This window comes from Cupressus sempervirens, chromosome 3 (assembly GCF_028749045.1).
Source record: "Cupressus sempervirens isolate cs-2001-9-10 chromosome 3, ASM2874904v1, whole genome shotgun sequence".
In the NCBI taxonomy this organism is placed as follows: Eukaryota; Viridiplantae; Streptophyta; class Pinopsida; order Cupressales; family Cupressaceae; genus Cupressus; species Cupressus sempervirens.
The window spans coordinates 5471695-5496666 of NC_143120.1; the positions used below are offsets into that span (position 1 = coordinate 5471695).

The 24972-nt window shown below is 42.1% G+C and overlaps 1 protein-coding gene across 3 annotated transcripts in view; it reads right to left on the minus strand.

Moving 5' to 3' along the window:
- Positions 1 to 24972, minus strand: part of LOC149564443 (mediator of RNA polymerase II transcription subunit) — a 381382-nt gene that overhangs the window by 224852 nt on the left and 131558 nt on the right. The gene's annotated exons all lie outside the window — the stretch shown is intronic.

A 24972-nucleotide genomic window follows, 5' to 3' on the forward strand; every position in this document is an offset into this window, starting at 1 on the left:
GAGATCATTACCTTTGGAAAACACATACTTTATAGGCAATGCTATTACATCTGCAATGATCCTAAAATCAACATGGTATGAAAGCCAAGCTGCAAATGAAACAAGAATCAAAATTGGAGGTTTTATTTGAAAGAAACAACAATGAATTGATGTAATTTCCTGCAAGAGTCTATATATAGAGATTATCGTTGAAATGGAAGTGCAAAAATCATCTCGCGTAATATGCTTCATAAGGTTTTTGTGTAGCAAGCGGTATACATAGATCCAAGATTGTTGACAACGATAAATTGGAGAAGACGGTGATGAGGTTTCGTCCAAACAAGACGGTGATGACTGTCAGAAAGGTAGTCAAGTGCACCGAAGTTGACAGCTGAGGAGGGGTAAAGACTGTGGGCCCACTACCCGCTGCCTCACCGCCAACTTCTGCCAATGTGCTAACCTCTTCTTCAAGAGACTCAGCCCTGTCACTCACCGAAGTGCCCTCCCGTCCGCTATCTGTCTCTTCGGAAGCATCCAATCCGCGGAGTACTTTCTTGTGGCCTGTTGCTGATCCTCCTGTATCCAAGTGTTGCCAACAGAATATGGGGGGCTCCCCGTCTGCCAACTTGCCCCTAGGAGGAGCCTCAAAATCATCCAGTGGAATCTAGCTAGCTGCAGCCTCCAGAAACAGCCCGATGGCATGGCGCAGCATAAAAAATGTTTGGTGTTGAAGAGTCATGAATTCCTCCATCTTGTCGGCAAGCATTAAGGCCCAATCATATATCACTCCCTACATGATACCATTCATAAACGCAATCTGCGGCAATGCTATATCTGAAGCTCGAGTGGCACCTGTCAACCTGCTCTTGATGACGTCCATGATACACCACCAGTGACCCTGCTGAATAAAGTCTCTGCGAAGCCCTCTGCACTTTGACCCCTGAACCGCTGCCTCCCTCTCCACAGGTGTAAGGTCCTTGCATACTAGATCTATCCAATGCTCCTTCTGTTCCCGTGAGAGTTTATGGTTCTTGATCTCCACTTTCTTACCATCTGGGCGAGGCATGCCGAACACCCTGGTGAAATCCCTAGGTTTAAAGGACACCGTCATCTGCTACTTCTTGTACAGGAATGTACTTGTTTTACTCCGAGCGCTATATGTCTTTATCGTGGTGTGCAATACTAATTCGAACAACCGAATGGAGAAGATGGGAAGCTGGATGGCCAAATGCACCTGTACCCGCATCAAAATCTGTTTACTCTGGTCTGCCTCCAGGGTCTCCTGCCACCACCTCCGGCATTCGCTCCCACTAAGACTCTCGAACTGGACGGTGAGATAAGTGAGTTCCTCCTTGGTCTTCTATTTCTTGCTACTGGAACCGGAGGGGCATGCAACTCGAATCCCCGATGCCAAAACCCTTGAATTCTTTTCCATATTTGCTGCCAATTGACTCTTCCACGGCTTCCGCTTGCCTGCTAACTCCATGTAAAAATGGCTTATTTCTCCTTATATATATTTCCTCCGTCCGTTACAAGGAATGTCACCCCTGATGCCTCGAACTCACCTTTCCACGAACCGTTACGGCAGCAACTAACTACTGGAGGAGTCCGACCCAAATGAGAAACTCAAGCAATTCTTGGGGCAGTGAAAACAATGAAACCATCTCTTTCTTCGAATTACCTCCCTGCAATACTATCTCGACATGCAATATCGGAACCTCCAATCCCGTTTCTTCAGTTATTACATCTCATGGGCATGGTTGAGTGAGATCCTCCAATCAAAAGTAGCGCTTGATAACCCAGCGACACAGTTCAGTTTAAGATTTTCAAAACTGCCGGTAGAAGTGCTTGCGTTGATATAGCCACCGAAAATTACAGGCATAAGATGAAATGGTTCTATGTGATTGGGTCTACGACTGCTTCAAATATGGTAGATTCAGGATTGCAGAGGTGTTGATTCAACTCAGTTGGAAAGAATGGTGTTGGTGGTGTAGATCCGTCTTGAAGTCCTGTACGATCTCCCTCCGTGCAGACTTCTTTGCTCCTTTCCCCTACACGATTCAATTGCCTGGTAGCGAATGGTAGGTAAAGGAAATTGTTTTTTGCTTCCGTGGGATGCTTTCTGGCGGAGAGGTTAGAGATTTAGAGCCCGCAGACAGGCTGCCCTCGGGGCTTTTCATTTACCCGCGGACAGACTGTCCGTGGGGCCTTTGCCTTTCCCACCCACGGACAGACTGTTGCCCGCGGGCTCTTCATTTAACCGCAGACAGACCCCTTTTTTTTTCAAAAATTTCATTTTTCTTTCTTCTTTTTTTTAAATTAAATAACAGAGGTACCTCCAGTTGGCGTCGCCGCGTCACAGTCCTTTAATGACGACGACGGAGGATTCATGTGAGCACTGGGTGACGACGACATCCTTCTTGCGCGGTATATTTTTAGTTTGGATCCGTTAACCGCCTGAGCCATCTCCTATCCGTCCAAGGTTGCCAGTTTGATTGCTCCATTGTCGCCAACCTCTCGGATCTGGTATGGTCCAACCCACCACACCTTGAATTTTCCCGACATGATTTCATTGCGGCCATCATACTTCAATACTAACTGTCCCGGCTGGAATCTGCTACGTTTCAGATGCTTATTATGCCAGACCTTGCGTCTGTTTTGTGCCACTTCCATCGCCCACTGTGCCAAAAACCGTTTCTCCTTCAACTTATTCAAATTATTTAACCGCTCTTGTAAGCTTCCGTCATCATCCAACTTGTTTTCCAATGCTATTCGAAGACTCGGGATCATGAATTCTGCTGGGACTACTGCTTCCTGTCCAAACATTAACTGGAATGGTGTGTGCCCTGTGAGTAGTAGTCGAATAACATGATTAACAAAATGACCTCCCCTATCACTTGTTAATTGTAACGAGATTCCATACCTGGTAATGATCTGTTCATAAATAAATTAGGCAGTGCTGACGGCCGAGTTATCTGGTAACGCAGGTGCCTCCACCCACTTGGTCAGGTACTCCGTTGCAACAATGATGTACCAGCACTGTCGAGTCTTGCTCACCCTTTGTGGTCCAATGAAATCTAATCCCCATCTCTCAAAAAGCTCTTGCGCATGTGAGGGGTGAAGTGGCATGAAATCTCTCTTCAGCGGCTTCCCGGACCGTTGGCAAGTGTCACATCCAACGACCCATTCCCACGCGTCATTGTACACCATCGGCCACCAGCGACCTGCGAGCAATATCTTCTTTGCAGTGGTGTCGGGCCCCATGTGTCCTCCCGCAAGACCCTCATGTGCTTCTTTTAACACCTGCGGTATCTCTTCTTCCAACACACACCGCCAAAGAATATGATCCGACCCCATTTTGTAGAGCAATCCATTGATCAATTGAAACGTGCGACTCCTGATTATCAACTTGCGCCTATCATTCGGTGACATCCCAGTGGGAAACTGTCTTGTTGACAGGTACTCGCCAATACTCCTGTACCATTTCGGCAGTACACCAATCTGAAACAGCTGCGCGTCAGGGAAGTCGTCATTCACACCCTCCGCTAGTTCCCCTATTTTGATCCGCAACAGGTGGTCGGCACTAACATGTTTCTTTCCTAGCCGGACAATGATTTTGAAGGTGAATTCCTGCAACAGGAGTAGCCATCTACTGATCCTCCCTTGGATGACAGGTTTATTAACCATGTACAAGAGAGCCTGGTGATCAACATAGAACACGAACGGTGTAGCAAGCAAATAATGACAGAATTTTTGCACAACATAGACCATTCCCAACGCTTCTCTTTCAGTCGTGCTGTAGTTCTGCTCGGCCTTTGATAACAACCGGTTGGCAAAGTATATTGGGTGATCCAGTCCATGATTACTAGTCTGTGCCAGGGTCGCACTGATCACATAGTTGGAGGCATCCACATGAACATGAAACTCTTTATTCCAATCCGGATATGCCAGGATGGGTGTCGTATGTAATATCCTCCCCTGATTTGAACTTTGACTTGCAAAAATTTAACTTAAGGAATATTGTCAAACACTTTGTATGCAAACTCATAAAGCTGATTTCCTCAATAAATTGCTTTCCAATGAGTAGATTTACGAACAACTATGAAGTGACATTAAAATGCATAATACACATCATAACATTTTCACAAACACTTGGCACACATTCAATAGTATATGAAAAATCTGGAAACTCTTTCAATCTGCTAATAAAGGGTGATTTTTAAATGTAGATGTGCACTTACAGCTGCCTTAAAGGTTGCAACAACTATTCAGACTTGTATTCAACAATTATTATGCAAAATATCAAAATTTGACAGAAGAAACCTGGAATTATTGGCCGTAATATTTTGCAGATGTAGTCGGCCAGCCCTCCAAACTTCTAATCAGCCGAAAAAACAAGTAAACTTGATACCAACACTGTTCACGCCGTACTGTAGCAAAATACTGTTAATGCCGACTATAGCAAAATACTGTTCATGCGGCACTATAGCAATAACTAACTTCAGATCTGCACCTCAAGCCCTTGTAAATTTTTTTATGCAAACGCCCCAAATGAAACCCAGTGTATTTCCTGAAGTGAAAACACCCTTGATCCTCCTGACTGTGTCTTCCAACAGCGAAGAGAATGCTAGCAAAGAGGGATTCTGTCCTCCAAGCCCGATAATCAGATATCCAGCAACATAACATTAATCTTCATCCAAGCATGCAAAAAAAAAAAACTCTTCCATTTCTTTTATAGTGTTCTCACAAGAGCTCAATCCTTCGTTTTCTCAATGTGGAATAAAACATAACTCCCTTTATGTACCTTATGTCTCCAATGTGTTATAAAAATAAAGGGAACTCTTTTAATTTAAATATTTCCCACAAATTATAGTCTATGCATTAATAAAGTTAAATATTTAAATTTAACTTTATAAAATGGTTTTATCAATGCATAAGAAATCTTATCAATGATAAACAAGTCTTCCTGTCGATTTTAAACAATTACCATCGACATACCAATGTGACTGAATGTCCGGCCATGTCCAAGATGACTTACTATAAATAGTAAGTATGCCCAAAGTTGCCTCAGAAACCCTCAGAAAGACCTGCAACTAAAACTGTCTAGGCCAAATGGCCTCTAAGCCCCTTTAATGTCCTAGTTAACCTACAGGACTGTGGGGAAATAGGCTAACGACAACATCATGCTATGAATGCTAGAAAGGGGACATTACATCATAGCCAGTCGTACCTTTAGCCCTTCAAATGCCTCGTCCTGCTCTTTATCCCATCTAAATGATTCTTCCTTGCAAGTTAACTTATCTAACAGTTGGGACACCTTGGCAAAAATTTTAATAAATCTCCTGTAATAACCTATATGCCCGAGAAAAGATTTACCTCCGTCACATTAGTAGATGGCTGCATTTCAACAATGACTCTCACCTTGTCAGGATCCATCTTTAATCCTTCCTTACAGACAATGTGTCCGAGCAGTCTTCCGTGCGGAACCATGAATCTGCACTTCTTGGGATTCAATGCTAGCCGGGCTCTGCGACATCTCTCCATACATTCACCAAGTGTTGCCAGGTGTCTGTCCTCCGTGCTAAATATTGAACAATCATCCAGGAAGGCTTTGAAGTTTCCCACGAACATCCTGTCGAAGATATGCAGTATAATCCGCTGGAATGTGACCAGTGCATTACACAACCCAAATGGCATCCGGTTATATGCGTAGACCCCATCTTCGACGACATACATTGTCTTCAACTTATCCTCCTCCGCTATAGAAATCTGATTGTATCTGGAGAACCCGTCCATAAAGGAGTAAATTTCATGTCTCGCAACCTCCTCCAGAATGTTGTCTGTGAATGGAATTGGAAAAGGATCCTTGATCGTCACTGCATTCAAGCATCTGAAATCCACGAATATTTGGATCTGAGTAGTATCCTTCTTCAATGAAATGACTATTGGTGACACCCATTCGTTGGTCTGCACCTTGAAGATAATGCCAGCTTCCAGCATCCGGTTGATTTCCTCCGTAATCCGTGCCGCATAGTTCTTGTTTATCCTATAAGGTCGCTTTCGTACAGGTACAGTTCCCTCCACCAGCGAGATGCGGTGCACACACAATTCCGGCAGTACTCCCTTGAGGTCCTTGTATGTCCATGCAAACACATCCTTATACTCCAGAAACATCTTAAATGCTGCGGCCTTGAGTACTGGATCCCAATTATCTCGGACCCATATGTTCTTCGGCTCTGCCTCGTCCCCCAAATTCATCGTTTGCAGCGTAGTTTCATTATACTTGATTGTCTCCCCTTCACTGAATGCATGGGCGGGTGTAACATCCAACGGTGCCTCCCCCTCCTTTACTTTACTAAACGCCTTCAGATATTCGTTCTCAATCGACAAAACATTGCAACTGTGAAATAATTCATAGTCCTCCATTTGCCAGTGGTAGAGACCGTTGACGGAATCCAAGTCGTCATCTGTTGATCCCCCGTCCAATCGAAGGACGCCCTCCTGATCCAGTTCCATCCGTTGTCTACCTTCATCCTCCTCTCCCTCAAAATTTGACGACAGGGCCTCTTCCCCCTACCATTTGGGTATGCAGATCAATGACGAATCAGCGGCCTTTACTTTCTAGTGATAAGGTGTTCTTCCAGTCGTGTCGAGCTCTTGCTTTGATAAGCCACCCGCAGCCCAGGATGGCGTCATAGCCTTTCCTCTTCAACGGAATCACCACGAAATCCATCAGGAACGACTGAGTGCCAATGGTTATCGACTGTGCCATGAGAATACCCAGTGGTTTAATGCCATGTTGATCGGCGGTCAGCAGCTGAAATCTCAGAGGCCACAATGTCGGCTGTCCAAGTTTTCTCCAGGTTTCTTCTGGCAATACATTTACGCCGGACCCTTCGTCAACTATGGTGTCTGTGAGAACATGTCCAAGTATCCCCATCTCCACAACTCAGGGTGCTGTCCGGATGTCAATGCCAGCAACATCTGATCTTCTCCTCCTACAGCAATTTCCTTTTCCTTCCCTCGAGTTGGTTCTCCCGATGACTTTTCCTTCCCTTGACTTGATTCTCCTACAATTTTTGAAAGAGCAGATCGAAGTTGAGGCATGGTGAGAAGCAAATCATTTACCTTTACTCGTACCTCCGTTTGCAAAATTTGTTGTACTATGTTTTGTTCTACGGAATTCCTCGCTGAAGTGTCGGCGGTGTCCAGAGGTGTTGCTGCTTGGGATAATTTTTCAACCTCCACCCGTGCTTCCGCAAATTTCCTCTTTTCTTCGGTGGGGTCCGGGTATTCTTTTGCTTGTTGCCGCGTAATTGCCAGAACTTCTTCCTCATCCACCTCGACAGTGATCAAGTTCACTCTGGATTTTGGACACTTTGAGGAGTCGTGATTGCCAGGTCCGCACCATCGGCACAATAGTTGAGGTGTATTTGCCATTGGACACTCCCGCACAAAATGTCCCCACAAGTTACATGCACGGCACTGAATAATCGACCGTCCATTTGCATCATACTGGATCCGGCTTCTGCTCGTATTGGTATTGTTATTGTTGTTGTTATTGTTCTGTCCACGCCGATTATTCCTGTATCCTCCGGATGTAGCACCGGCGGTATTCCTGTTTCTGCTACTACCCGACGAGGAAGCCTCCTATGTGAGAAGCACCTGCGAAGATCCTCTTGTCTTCATGTTAATGGGACAGTATTTTGTCGAATGGCCCATGATCTAATAAATGTCACAAAATTGGTTCTTTGGACACGATCCTTTAGTATGACCATCGATCTTACACTCCGTGCACCACAGTTCATTGCCTTTTGGCTCCTTCTGCATGTTTTTAAACTCCTACATCATGCGAACCATATCCTTCTGTAGGGCACGAACCTTCTTGCTGCTACCTTTGTCATCGCTGCTATTATCTCCGGTAGGCTCGTCGTCATCAGAATCAAAGGAGCTAGTTTTCTTCTTCTTTGTCTTCTGCTCACTTTCAAGGTCCAGTGCTCTGTTATACGCGTCCACATATGACAACAGTGGCACAATTTTCATTTTCCTCCACAATTTCGAGCACAGGCCGTCCACGAACCATCTTTTCTACAATCCGTCCACCAGCTCCATTTTGTTTATTAAGTCTTTTAATCTCCTGGCATAGACACAGACAGTTTCGTGCTTCCCCTGTTTGGTATTGAAAATCTCTACTACGATTTCATTATTATCCCGCAAGAGTTTAAATTCCGCCAAGAACTCCTTTTTAATGCTATCCCATGTATTTAGCTTTTGTGGATCCGTATCCGAAAACCAATCAATCGCCACACCCCGTAGGGTTGCCGAAAATTGCTTGACCCATTCGTTGGCATCTGTGATTCCATTTGCCTGCCAGATCATCTCACATGTCTTACAATGTCGGATGAGGTCGACTGTACCATCGCCCTCAAACTTCGGCAGCTTTTCCTTGAGTCCCGCCATCACAACTGAATTTGGTAGAGAGGCGTTATTGGGTCCTGCAACACTGGCACTGTTTACTCCAACACCGGAGGTCTGCACTCCCGCACCGGCGATCTACACTCCCACACCGGAGGTCTGCACTCCCACACCAGCGGTCTGTACTTCCACACCGGCAGTCTGCACTTCCACACCGACGGTCTGAACTCCCACACAGGCGGTCTGCACTCCCACACCGGAGGTGTCGACAGCTACGAACCTTGGTGAAGAAGGATTTTCTGAAGTTGTTTCCCATGGAAGTCTATCCCGGACGAAGAGGTCACTCCACGCTCGTGCTTCCTCGGTACTGCGAGCCATGCGAGTTGATGCTCTTCCGTCTGAATTTTCTTCCCTCAGCGAACACAAATTCAAGAACTCCTCCCGTGCTTCTTCCACCAATTCCACTCGCTGCCAAGTCTCCTTCAACAATTCTTCGGCGCTCCGATTTCCGTTAGCAATCTTCTGAAATCTCCGTCTGCGTTTTGCTTGCTGTGCCAGAATTAAATTCTCTTGTGCGTACAGATTCCATCTTTTCCCTTAACCTTATTCCGATCCTTGTTAAGCTGATTTGGCATTAATCTTCATTCCTCCCACCTTCCAAATTCATAAGGCAACAGCGCCAAATGTTTACCGTACTGGTAAAGAAATCAACGCATACAGACAATGGAACAAAATAGCAGAATTATATTCGCATATGCCAGACATACATTATGCTTCATAAGATAAGATAGAAGATGATTCTTTACAATGATCCCAGACGAGATATAAATACTACCGCCGAACCTTCTCAAAGGAGTCCGTTGGCCACAACATTACATCCGCTACAAGCTATTTACCCGTCGCCTACAAAATACAGAACACCGACGACAGTCAATCCATCGGCTACAGAAACACCGCCGGGACCATCCAGTCGGCTGACATATACAAAATAGAAAAGCCGTCCAGGATAAGAAGCGACCCTTTTTTCATTTGTTGGACCTACATAATAGAATAAATTAAATTCACAGGTCAAAGGCCAAATGTAAAAGTGGATGACATGGAGTGTAGTATGAAGGGTGGCACGAGCGGAGCCCAACAAAGAATTATTGTCAGGTCCCATCAAGGGCAAACATATAACACTTGGTGAACAGTTTATAGGAATATCTGTCTTGCCTTATAAATGGATGGATCAGGGGAAAGAATAATATTCAGATTGCAATAGAAAAGACACGTCAGCACATGGAAAGTGTACATTAAGAAAATCATCACTATCAAAAGAGATATATATTGCCTTTGTGGCGGATAAGAAGTATTATAAGGAACATAATACAAATGGACAATATTGAATATATTCAATGGCAAAATGTTATATGATCTACCCATCATTACTACCACAGTAAGGGAAGATATAAATGAGAGAGCCCAAAACTATAATACCATTCAGAGAATTATATCCAATCATAGACATTAAAGCAATTCACAAGAAAGACATTAGGATTACATATGCTCATTGGAAAGTGCATGTAAATGACATGGTTTATGAAATTCATTCGTCCTAAAATATCAAGAAATGTCAATTAAATAACCAAGGAGGCATTGGCAATCAAATGGTATTGAGAAAGGATTAAAGGAAGACACATGCAAAGGATTAAAGGAAGACACATGCCACCATTAAATAATTTAACCAAGCATTCAACGCAATCCATATTCAAAAGAAAAAGTATAAGGAAAGAGGAAGATTAAAACAACAACGAAGATGTACGTAACAACAAATGATTATAAGAGAAGCATGTAATCAAGAAATAGAACTAATAATTATTGGGGTCTTTCATGACATATGTTCACCGTCTACAAAGATAAGCTAACTAGCACATCAATTAGTAAGGAGAAACGACGTGATGCCAAGAGGTGAAATCTGATTGGTATAATGAGTTGCAGTCATCAACACCCATACCCCTTCATGGTGTATAAAAAGGACATCAAGCTATTGGACTAATTGTCAACATTCCCCTTTGAGATTCGTGGCATGGCTTAATTGCCTCTTGTATTCTATAAGTCTAGTGGCTGTATCGGGCATTGAGAGGTCGATCTTTTGGTGCAACAACAACTATAGCTTGTAACAAGTGGTATCAAGGCTTGGTCACAAGTTCTAATATCCTTGGGTGACACTGGGGGGAGGTTGTTGGACTAACCACCGATTTTCCCCTTTGAGATTTGTGATACAACTTAACCACCTCCTATATTCTATAAGTCTAGTGGTTGTATCGAGCATTGAGAGGTCAATCTTTTGGTGCAACGGCAAAAATAGCTTGTAACACAAGCATCATATTTAAAGGAAATAATGGAAGGTTCTAAAAGAAGGCAACAACAGATTTTTAATCTTATTGTAAGAAGTACATTATGCATGAGGGTAATTAGAAGAGAGATTTTAGTAATTGTCCCAATATTCTAATTAGGACAATGCAAAAAGGATGAATAACTTGAGTTTAATTCCCTCTCACCTTCACCTTAAGAGGGTTTAAGCAATGAGATAAGTAATACAGAGTTGAGATATAAAGATATGACAAAATGAAGTATACAAAAATGAAAGAGAGGAAGATGAAATACCTTGTGAGGTACAAACCTAAAAATGGGTTGTCAAACAATCTTCAAAACGATTGATTCTTGCCATTTGGACTGAAAACTACACTACGGACAAAACCCAAAAATCATTTGGCGAGCAGTCAGGGGCGACCTCAATCAGGGTCAAAATATAGCATCAAGGGTAAAGTGCATCCTTAATGAAATGTGTGCAACGCTGATTCTAATCTCTCAATTCTGAAGAAAGCCAAAAAGGGTATTCAAATCTTTACTTGGCATTTGCTCAGCTATTATCCTTGCCATCCGAGTTTAAGTATTCTTTGAAATACTACTAGTAGTTAGCAAAGTAATGTTACACTGGCATCAGTGTTTAATATCTAGGTTGCACATCAACTGTTTGTTAAAATTCCTCTAGTCAAAAATTTAATTGTTGGGTCAAACCAAGTAAAGATTCTTACAATGGTATCAAAGCCATAGGTCCTACCAACTTGTGGGAAAAATTATCACGTAACAGGCTAGGTTAAATAGGAAAAATGACAATTAGGCATGAGGAGGAAACTCTTTAAATTTAGTCACTTCCAACCTAAACAGGAAAAATCTTCAGATTAGATTGACATTGAGGATAGTTATTCAATTGATGAGGAGATAACTTTTGGGACAAGTGAATAGGTTGAATGGGGTGAACAGGTACAAGACACTCAAATGGCTCGTAATGAGAATGAACAAGAACAAGAAGTGAGGGAAACCTTGAGGGCTATTGGGGATGGGTAGAACAATATAGCCACTGCACTTCAGCAGCTTACAGGTGCTATGCAACAATTAGCTCCACCTCATAGCGCAACATCGAGTCATCACAGTTGAGGTGGTAGTGTGGCAGGATCACCCAAAGCAGCTAAGGCCCCCACACGGAACACTGACAAGCCATTGATACACTTTTTTATGCAGAGGAAGAGGTAGCACCACCTGCAGCACCAGCCTTACTACTGAATAATGTTATGGCAATGTATGATGAATGGGATTTATTTCTTGATCCGGTTAAGCAGAATTTGTCCTTTGTTCAATACTTGAATCAAAAAAAAGAGATAGAGAGACCATGGCAGGACAAGAGACCTAGAGCACAAAATAGGGACTTGAAGTATGCCATGAACAAACTATCTCTCTCCACTTTTGATGGTAGTAGCAAGACATCCGCGAGAGCTTGGATTCACAATCTAGACACCTACCTAACATTTATGCCCATGTCAAAGATAGAAGCCATTAGATTTGCTACCATGCATTTAGAGGGAGCGACATATGATTGGTAGCATCATGGGTTGGTCACCTAGGACCACGGTCTCATCACATCTTATGAGACTTTTAGCTCGAAGCTGATCACTCAATTTGACAGGAAGGACACTGAGGTCTATTATAGGGATTTGACACAGTTGCAGCAAAATGGATCTCTAGATGACTTCATCAATGAGTTTCAGTGGATTTCGGTGATGGTTCCAGATATGTCAAAACAGCGTAAGGTAATGCTATTTACTGAGGATATACAAGACAGATATAGAGGTTTGGTTAAGGTACTTGTGCCAAACACTTTGGATGATGCTATTGAGATCGCACATGATCTAGACTCACCCTCTTCGATATTACAGCCTCCCAATAAACTTTATAAGGGGTCCACTTCATTCAAAAAGAACAAGAACCAGCATAAGGCTACCCCTCTCAAATTAGACTTTGAGACTCAGAATGAACTCAGGAGAAGAAGCTATGTTTCACTTGCAAGGAGCCATGAACACCAAATCATAGATGCCTTGGCAAAGGCAAGACACATTATGTCGAAGTACTCTCAGAGAAGGATGAGCAACCTGAAAGCAATGATGTTGAAAGCAGCGATGAGGAAGAAAGTGAAGAACGACCACTTAGAGAAAGAAAGAAGGAACCCACTCAAGGACAACCTCCTATCATAGCTTTCCCTTTCCAATGATCCCATAGGACATCCCTTTTGTTTGAAGGGAGTAGTTAAAAGACAATGTATTGTATGTCTTATAGATACAAGTGCATCACATAACATCATAAGCACTGTCATGTCCCCACTCTAGCTCAATCTAGCAAAGACATGTGAGTCAGCTTATTATGGGGTCTTGTAGGCTAACAAGGTTGGATAGAGACCTAGTATGGTTATTCAGTGTTGGGGACTTGATGTTCTGGCAGTTATTGATCAGTTGGGAGACGTTCCTTGTTTTTGGGAGGCAGTTTCTACTTTTTAGGAGGTATGATCTTGCCCAGGGTTGGGCCTCCATGAGATTACTCTTTGGGTTCAGTTTCAGAGGGATAGGGCTTGTTTCCTAAATTTTAGGATCATTCCTAGATTTTAGGGATGAGACTGCCAGTGGATCTTTGATTTTCGACTTCAGTCACAGACAAGTGACAGGATGATTTTATGGTTTGTGATGTCAGTTGGGCATTTTGTGGCTATTTGGTTATATTTTTAATATTTCCTAAGTTAGCATTTAATAATTAAATAAGGCTAAGTTTTAGCCATTTTGGAGTAATAAGGGGTTTTTTGGCCTCATCTAGATGGGCATCCTATGGTGTGATAGCTTGTTGGGAACGTCTCGAAATTCTCTAAATCTTTCTCTTTGGTCTCAGGGCAATTCAATGAACGGAATTCTATTTATGAGGAAAAAGGTCATTTTCTAGTAACATGACCACTTTAAAATAAGAAATTATAACACTTTCACTACACAACGCCACTTGGAGACACTTAGGGTTCGATTTGCAACTGCGAGGGGTTATAAGGAGATGGAAGCTTCATTCTATGATCATCTTTTGCATATTTGACAACTTGTTTATGAATTTGCTCTGAATGGGGGATTTCTAATCTGGGACGCAAACCCTAGGTTAGTGATTGGCTAGGACGTAGCCCTCAACAATCTTTCGCACCGAATTTCTTAGGCATTGTGCGTGGTGATTAAGGACAGAGGGATCAATTCTCATTGGGGTTTCAGCGTGGCATATCATCTTTCCAGTTGGGACGTGATTCATTGCAGCCTGTGGGACGCCATTTGCAACAGATACACCACATGGTGTATAGGGTATTGCTTGTACTCACCTCTATATGTATGCTAGATTCGAGAGCAATCTTCACCTTCCAGTTTGACATCAAATTTGTATGTGAGCTTTGGGAAATGCATTGGATTTATTGCTTGGCTCTATAATTCAAACAAATCTGCCTAGTACGGTTTGCAATAATTCTAATTTTTGTTGTATACCTTATTTATTCCAATCTTGTTTCATGTTTGTTGTTCCCTATTCCTTTCTATGTTATAAAACTATCAAAAACAAACAAACCTTTCTACACTTCTATCTAGTTCTGCAAGAAAACATAAATAAACAGGAAAACAAAATTAAATATATAAAAATTACAGGAGTTTAACAGAAGAGATCCATCAGGGATCTTTCAAGCACACACTGGGTTACAAAGAGAAAGTCACAGATTGATGAAATACTCGAGTTCGAGGTTAGAGTGGCAGGGGGTGAGCGATTGAAGTGCACAGGAAAAGTGTCAGGATTTACTATTCACTTTGATGACTTTCTTCTTAAGGCAGATTTTTATGTGGTCAATTTCGATGGATTAGATGCCATGTTGGGAAGACAGTGGTTGCAGACTATTGGTAGATACACAGTTGATCATGATAAGATGCAACTGGAGTTCTTACAGAATGGCCGACAGGTAATCCTCAAGGCTATGCCAGAGGGTGAACCCAGATTGATTTCAACCCACAAGATGAAGGCTATTATGAGGCATAATGACATGGAGTGGGCAGCACAATGTTTCATTTCCTCTAAGGCTACCTTAGACTCAGGACAGCAGTTTCATATCAACATTTAACCAATGTTGGATAAGTACAAAAGGATTTTTGAGGACATACCTCCGAGCATTCCCCCAGATAGAGGGTTTGAGCATATCATTGAGTTATTAGAAGGCGCCAAACCTATCATCACTACACCTTATCGTCATCCCAAGCACTATCAATAGGAGATAGAAAAGATGATTAAGGAGCTCGTAGACATGGGACACATCAGACCTAGCTCTGGTCCCTTCGCTTCTTCAGTCGTACTGGTGAAGAAGAAAGATGACACTCTTCGCATGTGTATTGATTACCCTCCTCTCAACAAAAGGACCATCAAGAATAGGTACCCTATCCCTCACATTGATGAGTTACTAGATGAGCTACACTGGGTAGTTTACTTCTCTAAGATTGACCTCAGATCTAGATACCATTCGATATGGGTTCGCAAGGAGGATGTGCATAAGACAACTTTCCAATGTCACTATGGACACTACAAGTTCTTGGTTATGCCATTTGGACTCACTAATGCACCACCTACATTTTAGTCATGCATGAACCATATTTTTAGAAAACAGTTGTGAAGGAGCGTGTTAGTATTTTTTGATAACATCTTGGTTTTTAGCAGAACTTGGGACGAGCACCTGTAGCATTTAAATGAGATACTTAGTATGATGAAGGAGCACTCATTGTTTGCGAAGGAGTCAAAATGTGAGTTCGAATTGACCAAGATTCTTTACCTTAGTCATGCGATTGGTATAGACAGGCTGAAGGTACACCAAGAAAAGATTCAGGCAATCCTAGATTGGCACCACCGAGGAACGTATCAAATTTGAGGGGCTTCCTGAGTCTTTGCTCTTACTACAAGAGGTTCGGTAGAGGTTTCTCACAGACTGCAACTCCCCTCACCGATCTCACACGAAAAGGGGCATTGAGGTGGACAGTTGATGTAGAGGCGACCTTTGATAAGCTCAAGTAAGTGATGAGCACATGCCCAGTCTTGGCACTGCCCGATTTCTCTTGGCCTACAATAGGAGTACGTAGGTCAAGGTAAGAGAAGCATGGAATAGCATTGCAAGGTGTTAGTTTACCGTTATCGGCAGGCAATATAACCAAACTAAAGGTTGAATGCTACATTATTCCGAGTGTGGTAGAGTCTGAAGAGCACATGAATATACTGAGGGGTGTTGTCGGTAAATATTGTGTAGCCGACAAGATGTATGTCGTCGGTAGATATTGTGTAGCCAACAGGTCCCTTTTGGAAGGTTATTGTTATGTAGCCAACGGGTCCCTTCGGGAAGGTTCTTGTTATGTAGTTGACGGACCCCTTCAAGAAGGTTCTTCGGAAAGTATATATACACCCTTCGGGATCATTGTAATCATCATCAGAAGCATAATGTAATGTCTTTGGCATATGCGAATAATACAAGGAGTACTGCTATTCTTGTTCATTATCTGTGTGCGTTAATTCATTTACCCCAGTACGGTAAACATTTGGCGTCATTGCTCGATGGACATAGAAAGGCAGAGGAATGAAGACTAACGTCGAATCAGCTGAACAAGAATAAGAATAAGCTTAAAGACGAGGATGAAATACGCACAACACATGGAAATTTAATTTTGGCACAGCAAGCCGAACATAGAAGGAGATTCCAGAAGATTGCTGACGGACACAAAAGCGCTGAGGAATTGTTGGAGGAGACTCGATAGCGGGTGGAGTTGGTGGAAGAAGCAAGGGAGGAGTTTTTGAACCTATATTCACCGAGGGAAGAGAATCCAAACGGAGGAGAACTAACTCACACGGCTTGGAGTGTTGAAGGAGCACGAACGTGGAGTGAACTCTTTGTCTGTGATACACTTCCAGAACGGACAAATTCACTTAACGGAGACCCTTCTTCACCAAAAAGCACAGCTATCGCAATACAAAGTGTCGGTATCAAGATACAAAGCATTGATGTCAAAATACAAAGCATTGGAATCGGAATACGAAGCGTTGGTGTTGACATACAAAGCGTTGGTGCCGAAGTGCAGAGCGTTGGTGTAGCAATACAGAGTGTTGGTGCCACAATACAAAGCATTGATGTCGGGATACAAAACGTTGGTACCAGAGAGCAAAGCGTTTGTGCCGGAATACAAAGCATTGGCATGGGGATACAAAGCGTTGGTCCCGAAATACAAAGCATTGGTGTCAGGATACAAAGTGTTGGTACCGAAGAGCAAAGCGTTGGTGTTGGAATACAAAGCGTTCATGTCGGAATACAAAGCGTTGGTACCAAAGAGCAGAGGGTTGGTGCCGGAGTACAAAGCATTGGCGTCGAGATACAAAGCATTGATGCCGGAGTGCAAAGCGTCGGTGTAAGAATACAAAGCATCGATACCGGAGTACAGAACGTCAGTGTCGCAGTGCCGAACAGTGCCCCTACACAACATCGAGTAATAATGGCAAGACCAAAGGAAAAATTGTCAAAATTTGATGGTGATGGGGTAGCCGATCCAATCCGACATTGTAAAACATGTGAAACGATTTAGTGGATGAATGGCATAACAAATACAAACGAATGGGTCCAATAGTTTCCGGCCACCCTAAGAGGTGTCGCAATTGATTGGTTTACCGATATAGATCCCCAAAAGTTAAACAACTGAGACAACATTAAAAGAAGTTTATTACGGAATTTCAACTGTTGCGCGACGACAACGAGATCGTAGCAGAGATATACAACACCAAACAGGGGAAAAATGAAACAGTCTGTGTCTAGGCCAGGAAATTAAAAGATTTGATAAATAAAATGGACAATAAGCCGGCTAACAGACTGCAAAAAAGATGGTTTATTGAAGACCTGCACCCAAAGTTGTGGAAGAAGATGAAGATTGTGCCACCATCGTCATACACTGAAGCATACAATCGACCAATGAACCTAGAAAGTGAGCAGAAGACGAAAAAGAAGAAGAGTAACTCGTCTGATTCAGATGACAACGCATCATTAGAAGAAGAGAGCAGTGAGGACAAAAAGGGCAGCAAGAAGGTCCGTGCCTTCCAAAAGGATATGATTTGGATGATGAAAGAATTCAAGAACATGCAAAAGGAGACCAAGGGAAATGAGCTATGGTGCACCGAGTGCTAGAAAAAAGGCCATACGAAGGGATCCTGTCCGAAGGACCAATTCTGCGAGATCTGCCAGATCATGGGACATTCCACAAAAGAATGCCCCTTCAATATGAAAACAAGAGGACCCCAGCAAGTGTTCCTAACACAAGAGGCTTCTGCGTCAGGAGGGAGCGGGAACACCAGTACGGAGGGTGCCACCTCGGGAGGGTACAGAAATAATCGACGAGGGGAAAACAACAACAATGCAAATAATAATAATGGAAGCCGCAGTCGAATTCAGTACGATGCGAACGGACAGTCAATGGTTCAATGCCGAGCATGCAATTTGTGGGGCCACTTTGCCCGAGACTGTACAACAACCAACCGCACCAAAGTTGTTATGCAGATGGTGCGGTCCAAGAGATCATGAAGATGCCAAGTGTCCAAAATTAGGAGTGAATTTGATCACCATCAGGACGGACGAAGAGGAGGTTCTAGCAATCACACGGAAGCAAGCAAAACTATACCCCGACCCGACGAAAGAAAAGAAGAGACTGGGAAAGTGCAAGCAGAAATTCAAAAAGCAACGCAAGCGGAGAAAGCGCACCTGAAGGATAATGCTGCTACCTCCGCAAGGAACTGCGCAAAACAGAACATCGTAGGGTAGCTATTACAAATCGAGGTACCAGTCAAAATCAATGATTTGTTGCTCACATTGCCTCAACTCCATTTGGCACTTGTTTACCGTACTAGGGTAAATGTATACAAACAATAGATAAGAACAGCAGAACTCCTTTTATTATTCGCATATGCCAAGATAGTACATTATGCTTATGATGATTACAATGATTACCCGGAGGGTGTATTCATACTTCCTGTCGAACCTTTCCGAAGAGGTCCATCGGCCACATACAACATGTCGCTACATAACAAGAACCTTCCCGAAGGGGCATATACCAACGACATACATCCTGACACACCCTGTCGGCTACACAATATTTAGTAATGACAACACTCACGAACATTGCTCCAACTGCTAAGTTACCAGTAGAACAAGGGCAAAAGAAGATGGCCAAAGTGTAGAAGATCAGATGTTGCTAGCCCTCTCATCCGAACGACATCCGGCAGTCATCGAAATGGGAATTCTAGGGACTGTTTTGACCCACACGATTGTGAACAGAGGGTCCGGTGTCAATGTGTTACCAGAGGACACCTAGAAAAGATTGGGACAGTCGACCTACATTCCAATTATTAATGGCCGACCAGCACAGGATCAAACCGTTGGGAGTCTTGATGGCACGCTAGTGACTATCGGAACACAGTCGTTCTTGCTCGACTTCGTCGTCATCCCGCTGAAGAGGAGAAGATATGACGCCATTCTGGCCCGAGGATGGCTTGTACAAGCAAGGGTTAAGCATGATTGGAAGAAGAACACACTATCAAAGTAAAGCAAGGGATGTTGATTCACTATTGATTTACACACAAATGGTGGGCGAAGAAGCCATCTCATCTGATTCCGAAGAAAAGGATGAAGGAAAGCAGCGATTGGAACCCAATGAGGAAGGAGTCCTACGGTTGGAAAGTGGATCGACAGATGATGATTTGGATTCAGTGAATGGCCTTCTCTACTAGCAGATGGAGGATTACAAGCTCTTTCCGAGCTGTAATATGTTAAGGGTAGACGAAGGTGAGAAAGAAGAGGAAAATGAATGTTTGAAGAAATACAAAGAAGCGGAAGAAGGAAAGGCGATTACGGCTTAAGCTGAAGGGAAGAACATACAATATGAACCCAAAAAAGGAAAGATCCCACTGTACGGAACACAGTGAATGGATTGCGCGGAAAGAGAATGTTACGTCGAACCACAGATAGAGTAAAAAAGTGCCAGCAGCAAGGAAAACACATCATACAGTCTGTACAAGAAACAAAGAGGAAGGGTTTAATAAGAGCTTCAATGGTACGGAGTGAAGGTCCTAAAATCAAGAATACAGCTATTGACGGCAAGGAGTGGCAACCAGCGGAATTCATGGTACCGAGTTTCGAGAACAAACTGGTCGATAGGAAAAACCTGAGGGAGAGATTGTGTAACTTAAAAAAACTTGATGAGCAACGAGTTCAGGCACAACGGGCCACAGAGGTGACACAGAACAGGCGCAGAGCGCGACATGATAAACACATAAAGCTAAACAAGTTTCAATCGGGACAGTTGGTGTTGAAGTATAGTAGACGAAACAAAACCAAACCTGAAAAGGTTAGAGTCAAATGGGTCGAGCCATACCAGATCCGAGAAGTAGGTGATAACGGAGCAATAAAGTTGTGGACATTGGACGGGCAAGAAATTCTGAAAATGGTGAACGGTTTGAAATTGAAAATATTTAAGGCGTGACTTGTTTCGCCGTTGACGAATATCAAGGAGCAGTAGAATTTTTGTCAAAAAAAAAAAGTAAAAAATAATAATAATAATAAAGTAGTAAAAAAAAAGAGTGAAAAAGAGTTGCCATATGATAACTTAAGGTGTCCTGAAAGACACCGTACGGTTGACCCATTAGTCATACGGTCTTATCAGCCACAAACCCATACGGATTTAGAGTTCCAGTTTGGTATACGGATTCATAAGTTTGAGTTCCAGTTTGGCGTATGGATTTAGAAGTCTAAGTTCCCAACTTGGCGTACGGATTTGCAGTATAAAGTTTGGGTACGGAATTGAGGAATAGAGTTTGGCATACAGATTTGAAGAATAAGCTACCTAATCACCACCGTACAGATTTAAAAATTAAGTTCTCTAAAATGTACGGATTTTGGGAATTGACTTCTATGTTTGGGGGCCGCATGGTTTTTGGAGATCTACTACCCTGTTTGGTTTTCTACTGTATGGATTCAAAGGTTATGTTTTCTATCTATTGTTGTATGCATTTACAGGTTAAGTGTACCACCATACGGACTTTCAAGCAGGGTTAAGATATTTAAATTACCATCATTGTTGCATCCGTACGGCGTCTTACTGAAGGAATATATGGCTTCTTCTGGTAGCATTATATCCATATGAGCAATTACACTTTATATCTAAGGGCAAACACAAGGAGGCAAGATAGAAAATTCGTAAGAAAAAAGAGTCATTCGCAAGGTATGCAAGGAGAGACCATACGGCCAACCAGATGAAATAACCTGAGCAAAATTAGAGCAGAGCAGAAGTCTGAAGTCTATATCATTCAGCGGTACAATTGAGGAATTGTTTAACCATACAATAGAAGCTCATAAGAAGGAAGCAGTCAGAAGAGAAGGCAGAAGGAAGTAGTCAAAAGAAGAGCACACAAAAAAAAAAGACAGATTGAAACAGTTCGGAATGAGTAACACGTGATGCCAAAGGGAAGGGAAAATATAAGCAATTGCCAGAAAGAGTGTGGGATCAGAAGAAAATTGCAAAAATGGTGTGTTCCATGGAGTTTTGTGTGACTTTGAGAATGCTAATTTGGTCTTGGCAGCGGACGCGCTGCCCCTCGACCCCACCCTATATCGCAACAGGAAGCGCACCTGGGGCGCTACCCCTCGACTCTACTAGGGGCGATGCCCCCTAGACCCCCAGTCGATGCGGTTATCAGTCGTGGGAAGTGTGACTAGTTGATGTGTAACAACTCCAATAGGTTATAACTTCTTCAAACACCAAAAATCTTTATACTTCAGTTGTTTGACATTTCGTCAAACACTTTGCAAGCAAGCTCTGATACCACTGTAATAACCCCAATAGATTATAACTTCTTCAAACACCAAAAATCTTTATACTTCAGTTGTTTGACATTTCGTCAAACACTTTGCAAGCAAGCTCTGATACCACTATAATGACCCTCCTCGAATCTGCTCTCAAAAAATGCTGATGAAAGCTCAAAGAATTTCATCAAACAATTCACATGCAAGGGACATATGACTGATATAGTTTTTCAGCTGGCTTTAAATGACTTTTTTTCCAATTTACATCAATGAGATTCTTATGCTAGAAGACTCCAAATGGACTACCAATGGCCTAACATGAGTGTGCTACTAATTTTGACAATATTCAGTGCATATATATGATCTAAGCATGAGAAATGAACACCTACAGCCAACTGGCATTTTTACAAATAGTTGTTATGCAAACTAACTAGCTGATAAATAATGATATTGTATTGCTTAAATGACACCAGCAACTATTATCTTATTAATTTGCAATGAAAATTCTAATACAATGCTCATGAAATATGGCCAAGACTTTGGCATTTACATGGATTACAAAATGACAATGCTGGTATAATGCACACTTACAGCTGAAAGCTTATAACATCCTACAAAGCAATACTAACAAAAGAACCTGGTTGTAGATGGCTGTAATAATTTCCTTCAATGCTGCCCCTTCTACTTTGCTTTTCCGATTTGCTTTTTCAGCCTGCTTTTTTTCGGTTCTGCTTTTTCGGACTACTTTTTCGTACCCGCTTTTTCCGCTGCTTTTTCGGTTCCGCTTTTCGGACTGCTTTTTCGTACCCGCTTTTTTCAGCCTACTTTTTCGGTTCCGCTTTTTCGGACTGCTACTATGTTGAATCTCAAGACCATATCTTTCAATGGCGTCAAGATTTTCAGCTTGAAGGGATTTCGTCTTCCAAACTATTGAGACATAATCTCCAGAAAATTTTCCAATTTCTTTGATATTTCCAAGCATGCATAAAAGAAGCTCTTCCGATTCTTTTATAGTGTTCTCACAAGAGCTCCATCCTTCGTTTTCTCAATGTGGGATAAGACATAACTCCTTTTATGTAACTTATGTCTCCAATGTGTTATAAAATAAAGGGGACTCTTTTAATTTAAATATTTTCCACAAACTATAGTCTATGCATTAATAAAGTTAAATATTTAAATTTAACTTTATTAAATAGCTTTATCAATGCATAACAAATCTTATCAATGATAAACAAGTCTTCTTGTCGATTTTAAACAATTACTATTGACATACCGTTGCCACTAGATGTCCGCCCATGTCCAAGATGACTTACTATAAATAGTAAGTATGCCCAAAGTTGCCTCAAAACCCCTTAGAAAGACCTGCAACTGAAACTATCTAGGCCAAATGGCCTCTAAGCCCCTTTAATGTCCTGGTTAGCCTACGGGACCATGGGGAATAGGCTAACAACAACATCATACTATGAATGCTAAAAAGGGAACATTACATGATGAGACCTGGAGCTGCTGCAGGCATGGAGTGTTTGTGTACCAGAGGCACTTGGAGTAGGTGTTGGACGTGAGGCTATCTTGGTGAATGCATAGAGAGCTCAGAAAGAGCTGATCATCCAGTTGAAGGCAGTACGGCAACACTTGGCTCAATGTACCCAGGAGTTGGAAGCAGAGAAAGCGACACGGGTGGCTATCAAGGTCAGCTAAGGAGACAGTATTGTGTTAGCAAAGGCTGCAGACGCAACGTGGTTTGGAGATCAGTTTGATGCAGGCACGGGACGAATGTGAGAGATCACAAAGGCAGATCTATCTTGTTGTAGTTAGTCAATTAATGTATTCCGGATGTTTTGTAATTGTCGTCCAGAGATGACTTTTTATTTTGGGGGGGATGATGTCGTCAGTAAATATTGTGTAGCCAACAGGATATATGTCGTCGGTAGATATTGTGTAACTAATGGGTCCCTTCGGGAAGGTTATTGTTATATAGCCGCCAGGTCCCTTCAAGAAGGTTCTCGTTACGTAGCCGACGGACCCCTTTAGGAAGGTTCTTCAAAAAGTATATATACACCCTTCGGGATCATTGTAATCATCATCAGAAGCATAATGTAATGTCTTTGGCATATATGAATAATACAAGGAGTACTGCTATTCTTGTTCATTGTCTGTGTGTGTTAATTCATTTACCCCAGTACAGTAAACAAGGGGGGGTGAATCAGTGTATTAACAAATTTGCCAATTTAAACTTTTATCCAAACAATAAATTTCAAATGCTGAAATGAACAATTATGCACATGAACACAATAACACAAGATTTACGTCGAAACCCAATGCAAGAGAAAACCACGACAATAAATGCTTTTATATAAATTTGTTCTTTTACATAGATTTGTACGTCTCCAACCTACTTTAGGCTCCAACCCCAATGTTTATGAGTACCAACTCACTAGAAGCTCCAACTCCCACACTTCGCAAGCTCCGACCTACAAGAAGCACTGACTCCCTCTGCTTGTCTTCATGAGCACCAACCCACTGCACAAATTGTTTTTCCACCTTGACGATGTTGGTTGCTTCAATTGATGCTGGAAACTTTCTTAGCGCAATTCCTTCTTGTTGGTGAACAGATTGTCTTTTCAATTATTTAATAAAATCACTCTATGCCCAAGGTATTGGAAAACACAAAACATTCACAACAATTGAGAAAACTTCATATTATTTGGTTTTCTCTCTGCATTTAAAAGGTACAGCTTCCTTATAGAATCTTCAATGAATTCAAAGTTTATTTTCGCACTTTTACCAAAAAGCACCTAAGGTTCTCTCACATACTCCTAGGTAGTGAGGTAAGAATTCATTCGAACAACAAAAAGAAAATTTACTAAACTTTGCTTCTGCAAAACATCTATTTAAAGAAATGAATAATACCACAACTGATATTAATCACTTAAGAATCTTAATTAAAAACGAACTAACAATAGGAAACAACAACAGATATCTTGAATCAATAAATCAGACCTCACAAAGTAACAATGATTTAAACACTTTGAACGCCAAGTTTCTAAGCCAAATCCAAGATGATATATATGTATATTAAACCTCCTTCATGCACACAGTCATTCAAAAAGCAAAAAAAACATATATATGCTATCTATCGATCACTATTTTTAAAAGTATCTATTTACCAAAATTTCTAGCTATCTAACTTCACCCCCTTGATTAGTTCAATGCCCCAGCATTTATAGTTTTATTAAAGATCCGAAAGGCCTCCGTCAAAACCCAGCCGTTTTGGTTTAAACAAGCAACAGTTATAAACAAGAAGACAGTTATAGGAACAGCTGTCCAAAAGTAAC